Below are 7,380 nucleotides of genomic sequence, written 5' to 3'. Positions count from 1 at the left end.
AAACCAGTATCAGCAGCAGCCCAATCAAGTCAAGTATACAGGATTGTAGTACTGGACAATCTCAGATCAAAGCTACAGCAAGACCAGAGGGGAAAATGTGTGACTCAGACGCCACCCACACTGCTTAAAAAAGCTTTGTCACACAGTACTCAAATGAGTTTTAACACGATGTAAGGTTGTATATGCTTCCATTTATATGGCTTGTGGTTAGTTTACAATTAGGTAACATATAAAAGCAGAGTAGATGGCAGACGGTGAGAACTTTTGTTTATGTCAGACATTACAGTGTAAGCATATGGCTGTTTTCTGGAAGTAGTGCACACCAGTAGCAGTGTGAGGCAGTGTAAATTCAATTTGTATCAAACCATCAAAAACACCAGCAGAAAGTATTCCTCCCCTCATTCAGAGGTTATGTTTACATTACTGAGAGAGTAGTAAAAATGCAGTCTGATATAGTTCTGCTGTCCCTCTACTGCAGTATGCTCAATTAAGGATGACAGGCGTAGATAACACGCACACACGCGCACACACACACACACACACACACACTACCACTCAACATGCTGTGCCACTCAGCCTACTCTGAGCATCCTAATCCCTCAGGACAAAGGCCAGTGTTCTATAAATACAGATGAGGATTCAGTATTAGAGGTTAATTCTTAGACGCTAATTACTGTTCAACATTACTGGCTAGCTTACTTGCTGCAAACGCTAAATTAAGATCATTCTTCTGGCAACGTCATCATACAAGAATAGTTGTAGACAAGCTTCCCTTCAGAAATTTACGTGATCTGTAAAACATCATATTAAAACTGGTTGAGTAAAATGCCAAAGAGAAAAGGTCATATGGCCTGTCAGTTCAGACGAAACTGTAAACTAGGATGATGGGACACATGGGACATAACAATGCTATCATAGAGATCCTAGTTTAAAGTACTTTTGATAATGTACTTGACCCCTGTAACCTGCATGAATAAAATATCCCCTTTTACTAGACACATTGTTCATTTGGGTTATTGAATGAAATGCCAATTCTTAGTACATGCAAGGTAGAGGGACTTGTATACAAATAAAAACTTGTATTAAAAAAATCATATTAAAATCTTACATCATTTATTTCAAAATTTCCAAAGACAGTACCATTTAATATAACAGATTATTCAATTATTATAAATATCACTGGATCCTAGGTGAATCATGGCAAAGGTGAAGTAATCTTCCAAATCCCCACATATTTAGTAGATTTAATAGAGAAAAAAGAGGAAGAACTAGTTAGTTGAAATCAGTACAGATTTCTCATATTGACTAAGATGACTGAAAATATGATCAGACATACTCCTTCAGTGCTTCTTTGTTATGTGGTGCTTTTTATGCCATTACCATTCCTGACAACTCTGAGTGATTGTCTCGATCCTCAGACGGTTTTAGAATTACTATAGGCCTACCAACTGGAATTAAAAATTTATTTCAGCTCTTCGGGATGAGTGGATTGATACCAGGCAATGTAAAGCACTCAATGACATTATGTTGTAGAACAACAGGAATAGTTTACAGTGGTAGAAATACATTTGTAATTGTGGATTTTTTTGTGTCGCCTTCACTGAGGCTAATATGCTACTGTATATTTGTGTAGCATAAATTCTACTGCCACACAGATCTGTTTCCACGGGTAAAAAAGAAAGGTCTCTATAGTTGCAGCTGCCTGGTCTGTTCACAAGAGGGTGCTATTAAACATGTTGCCAGGAGAGAGGCTGTCATCTTCCAACAACTGACAGCCAAACGGTTTTTATTTGTCGACCCACATCCCAAAATATGCTGTTGATACTGACACACATGGATATACACTAATATATGACTTGCCCTTTACATGACCAATATATCTTTGGGTCACATATACTTCTGTGTCCTATATAAAATACACTGTTTCTCTATTTGTATGTTGAGTGTGGACTTCACTGTCTATAGACAATTACTGTGCCTTTGCCAAGCAGAGCAACTGCAAGCAGCCTCAAACTTTAGTCCCGTATAATTACTGAGAAGTACATTTTTGAACAAAGACAGTCTAACTCAACTGCTGTCAAATATTTGTGCTCCCAGGTGTAGCCTTGGCCCAGGGCAAATGCAGTCAGTAGGGTGTCTTTTGAAAGTCTGTAAATAAGTCAACATGATAGCGGATTTAGGCTTACCACACTACACAACTTAATGAAAGGCAGGCACACATGACTTCACAATGCGTTTTATTTGCAGGAACAAGAAGAGTGTCACGTTTTGTAGTAAGCCCATTAATTGACCTCTGTTGCATTTAAATGTTTTACCTCTTTTACCATGCGTATTTTATGAGCTCATCTTATCTTTACATATACTAACATCATAATCAGTGGTGACCTGCTGCTCTATGCCTACGTTCCTTTCAAAACAGGGTCTAGTAGGAGAGCAAAACAGATTGAACAGATAAGTGAATATAGTACTTACTTTCACTGAGTGGCCAGAAGGATGAGTCCAAATGAATTATATTATTGCTCCTTATTTGCTGGACTTGTAAATGGGCAACTGTTTGTTAGCAAGTTTGCTATGTCATCTTAATAAGGATGACAATATGTCAGTCATGGGCACTGCCCCCAGGTGGCACCAAGTGGTATCATTCATTGCAGATTTAAGGGGGAACTCCAACAATTTTACAACTCAAAGTCTGTGTACAGGTGTTGGGAACTACTTCTGCATATGTGAAAAAAGTATGAAGTGAAAAGCCTTTTGTGGCTCCAGAGTGAGCTGCTCTGAAGTCTGAGGGGTTTGAGGCTACAAGTTGGAAAATTACAAAAAAATCTGGGGATGTTGAGTTACAAATTGTGCGTCCCACAGTTATTGGAGTGCAATGCTAAATTGGTGGAGGTATCAAACCTTTACCAACCTTCTTTGTAGGCTTCTCTATATTGGCCAGAAGCTCGTTCTTTATCAAAAAAATAAATTCAAAGTAATTTCTCGAGAGATGCGCACTGCTAATATTCAGGTAGGTCAAATATACAATAGATGTAATTTCCCAGGCCATTTTTTTCTCTATGAAAACTAAACAATAACTTAATGAAATATGGATGATGTAGAGTAAGGTGTGTCAGACAAACATTACAGTGCAGATAGTGCAGTCCATAAGTATTTAGACATTTTCTGACTTTAGCCTTTATGTTTCTACAAAAGAAACAACCACTATGACTTTAAACTTTAAAACTTAAAGTTTGGTCTGTTCACATCAATATTGGACATTGTCGGAGTCCCAGTTTTGTAGTCCAGCCCAAAAAAATCATGTCAGCTCCACTGTGTAACGCACATTAGGCTTAGCATATCAGATTGTTTAAGGGTTATGGGTTGAATGCTTGCCACGGACACTTTTTCACTTGGGAGGCATCAGATGGGAAAACAATATAATCTAGCAGCCATCAGCACGTAACTGAATCTGAAGTCACAACTATCCTTGAGACCTCAAGGATCACATTACATGGTCAGCATTTAATGCCTCATGTTGAACTGTTAACTGATTGCTGTGAACATTAATACTTAGAGTTCTATTAGGATAACTGTTTCCTTTTTGATAATTCGGCAGTAGCACGATGGGTGTTATTTCACAGCTTTAGTCATCAAGAATTATGAGGTTGTGTTACATATTTCCAGGGGATGTCTCTCTGTAATATCAGTGGAGGAGTGTTCTCTATACTATATAGAGATTACATCACTGCCATAAAGACAGTTTTCCACAGTGGCTACACAGGGGCTGAGGGAGAAGTGAAGTGCAGGGGGCTGGATTGAAAGTGCACCAGCCCACACATTAGAAACCCACACATTAGAGACTTGATGTATAATTTTCTCAGAATTTGACACAGCAGAATGCTTCAATATGTACTGTATAATGTAGGTACAATGTATGTATGCATCTATGTATGTATCTGTCTATGGACAAATACATACGTAGATGTCTAAAGAGTGTAGGAGAGCAAGCAAGAAAAGGGCAAGAAATCAATTGAAAGAGAGATGGGAGAAGACAGAGCAAACCCAATTATCAACCATTGCTCAAATTGAGATATTTGTGCAGTGAAGCCCTGGGTCTTTCTGCGGATTTGAAGTGCCTCTGTCCTCTAATTGATCTGGCCGCAGCATGGCCACAGCATTTCCTCCTCGGGATGTGGCGGAGATTCATTGCGGTGTTTAGTGTATTTTGAAAGCACCGAATGAGATGCACGTACAATTAGCTAGAATCCGAGGAGCCTTCCAAATCTCAGCAAACTGTCGACAGTCTTAATGTATAGTTGGTAACGCCGTGGGGCTGATGGATCTGCCATTTTGTTTTTAAGAAGGCTATACACCACTCAAGTTCAGTCTCAAACAAGAATACTCATAAGTCAGAAATACTATAGGAGTATTTTCCAAAAAGTCAGTGTTTTCTTACACTAAGAAAAAATATTACATAATGCTTTGTTAAAAGTTATGATATAAAGGAACTTCAAATTATTGAGTCTGGCAGTACATTACTGGTGACAAAACAACTGAACAACTGCAATTGAGTTTGGTCTCAGCCTAACTGTAACAATGACATTTATTATGGAACAACTTTGGATTTACGGCGTTAATGCCAAGATTTTATTCATATATAGGAGGCAATAAGGGCAGGCTGCAGCAATGGGCCAGTCTCCACAACATTTGAAAAAATTGAACCCCCGTTTGTGCAGAATGATATAGCATCAATAATATTTTGCGGTAAGCGAAATTATTATTTTTTTCATAAGAGCATAGATACTGTGTTTTCATTGTTACTTTTTCACAGCACAAATAGGTTAAAACATCAGGGAACATAGGAGCATAGCTGCAAAATGCAAAGAATTAAAAAACTATTTTCATGTCCTGTGATTCTGTAGTCATGTTGTAAAGAATAAAGCAGAATAAAGGACCCGGGACAGTGTATAGGCAAAGAGAGTACAGTGTCCACCAGTAGATTGTGATGTTAATGCAGTCCTGTTGTCATTTACAAAGGTATTGTGATACAGTCACCTCAGTTTTAAACACAATACAGGGCTCAAACTTTAATATAGTCACAATATTTTGTGACAAAATTGGAATTATTATTATTTTATCATATTAATACATATTATTTATTATAGAATTGTTATGTATTCTAATGTATTCTTATTGCAGATATGTTCATTAAAAATGTTTTCTTTATTTTGATATAACATTTCTTTTAAAAAGTTTAAAAGATTTATTATCAGACAGAGGATTTTATACCACTTGTTATGGTAACGTCTTAAGGAATATAGCAATGCGCCAAACATAGATGTAAAAGAAATGCTGGTTGTAGAACAAAATTTAAAAAAAAAGATTTTACAAATATTTCACGAGGAAGAAAATGCAGTCAACATTTTTTGTAGATTTCAAGGATACGCACAGTATTATAGATTAATGAGCTCCAACATCTGCCCCACATTAGCGCATCAGCAGAACTTACCAATATAAATCATGTTCAGATCATAAAACTAGAATGGCCACCCCTCAGTATCAAACCGGTTAGTAGAAGTACTACAGCAATACCACTGTGGGATAGGTATGTAATCTGTATCCAGGAGGCTTGAAACACATCAAGTTAAATAGGAGCTCTCTGCCTTTCTTCTATTTCCTCTCTCTCTGTAAATCTAATTTCCAGTGTCCTGTCTTTCCGGTTCATTCACACCAGTGGGTTTCAGGTCTCACTTTAGGCAGCTAAGAATACTTTATCTTCATTCATGTAATTCACTTTGACTGGCCCAATCATTGTCTTCTTTGTAGGTAGACCAGTTACCAGGACCACACGCCAAAATGTTAGGGAATCTACTCGATCTATAAAGCAGACAGAGATGTGAAGCACAGCAGTAAAAAAAAAAAGAGAAGAGAAGAGAAGAGAAGAGAAAAGAAGAGAAGAGAAGAGAAGAGAAGAGAAGAGAAGAGAAGAGAAGGAGAATCATCACTGTCAGGGCACTGGGTGAAGCTGGAGAGCATATCTGGTTGTAATGTAAAAGTTGTGCAGCTATTACAGTATTACCCAAACACAATGGGAAAAAAATATGATAAATATGGCAAATCATAAAATACTGAATAAAGCAAAGTGCAGAGATGAGACTAAATAAGACTAGCTGCAAGATCCTCACACCCTTGAGTGTTGTTCACATTCCTAATTAGCTTAGCTCAGAGAAGTCTTGAGGCTGAGGCTGAGGCTCAAGTTGGACATATTGTTCATCGCAGTTAGCCCAAGGCTTGGTTTGACCATTTAATTTAGAACCCTGTGGAACTGGGGTTTTTTTCCTGTTCTACCCCTGCAACAAGACAGAGGGAGAGTGTGAGAGGGAGAGTGTGTGTGTGCGAATACAACAGTTTCACCTGAGAATCCTTCAAGATATAATTATTTTCTAAGGATCAATGTTAACGATACATCTTTGAAGCTTTATTCATATTGAACATATATGCTTAATATTCATACTATACTATGCAAAATGTGGACTATAAACATTCTTCATTTCTCTCCCCCTACAATATCCACTCATGGCAACTAAAGCCCGATTGAGTTGTTAAGGATTAGGTTGGGGCAACTTCATTATTTGGTTAAAGGTACACTCCAGCTATTTAGTATTGCTCATCCGTGAAGTTGGGGGACTTAAAAGAAAGATCAAAAAAGCAAATTGCCAAAATTGAAACAACAGAGTTCAATATATGCTGACATTTAGTCCCCTGTATAGGTCGGTTAGGAAAACATTGTGGTCTTTGGTAAATTCATGAGTTCCACTTGCAATTTTTTTGCAGCCCTATAAGAACATCGCTGCATTATTCCTGCAGTGGAATAATTGTGGCCTGTAAACATAAAGTGTAAAATACAAGTTGATGAATGAGTGTGTTAGGTACTGAGTTGCTGAGTGACTGATATAATTAATCAATTAATAAACAAACAAACCAATAAACGAGGGAATGGCGGCATTTAGGTATTGAAATTGTTCCGGGTTGTTTAGATATGTGGTCTGAACTGGATAAATAGTTTTGGCCATGGATCTGGACTTTGGAAGTTGATGCACTCTGATGACTCTCCACAAACGTGATATTATACAGACACACATAAATGCAAGCAGTTCTCATGTTTCCAGAAAGTTTTGCAAAATTCAAACACATGTCTGCATGCATATACAAAAACACTCAAACATTCATACACACGTGGACACAATTAAAACTATGCTTTCAGCCCTTCAATGTCTGCCTCTGAAAGCTAGACAACCATACAGGATTACAGCACAATTTTATCTGTCTGACATTGTTAGACAGATAAATGACTCATAGTTTTCACTGTGAGAATTTACCACGGAAGTAGGGGGCTTGCAA

This window comes from Xiphias gladius, chromosome 22, assembly GCF_016859285.1.
Source record: "Xiphias gladius isolate SHS-SW01 ecotype Sanya breed wild chromosome 22, ASM1685928v1, whole genome shotgun sequence".
NCBI lineage: Eukaryota > Metazoa > Chordata > Actinopteri > Istiophoriformes > Xiphiidae > Xiphias > Xiphias gladius.
The sequence above is the reverse complement of the archived record's forward strand: the minus strand, read 5'-3'. Positions refer to the sequence as shown.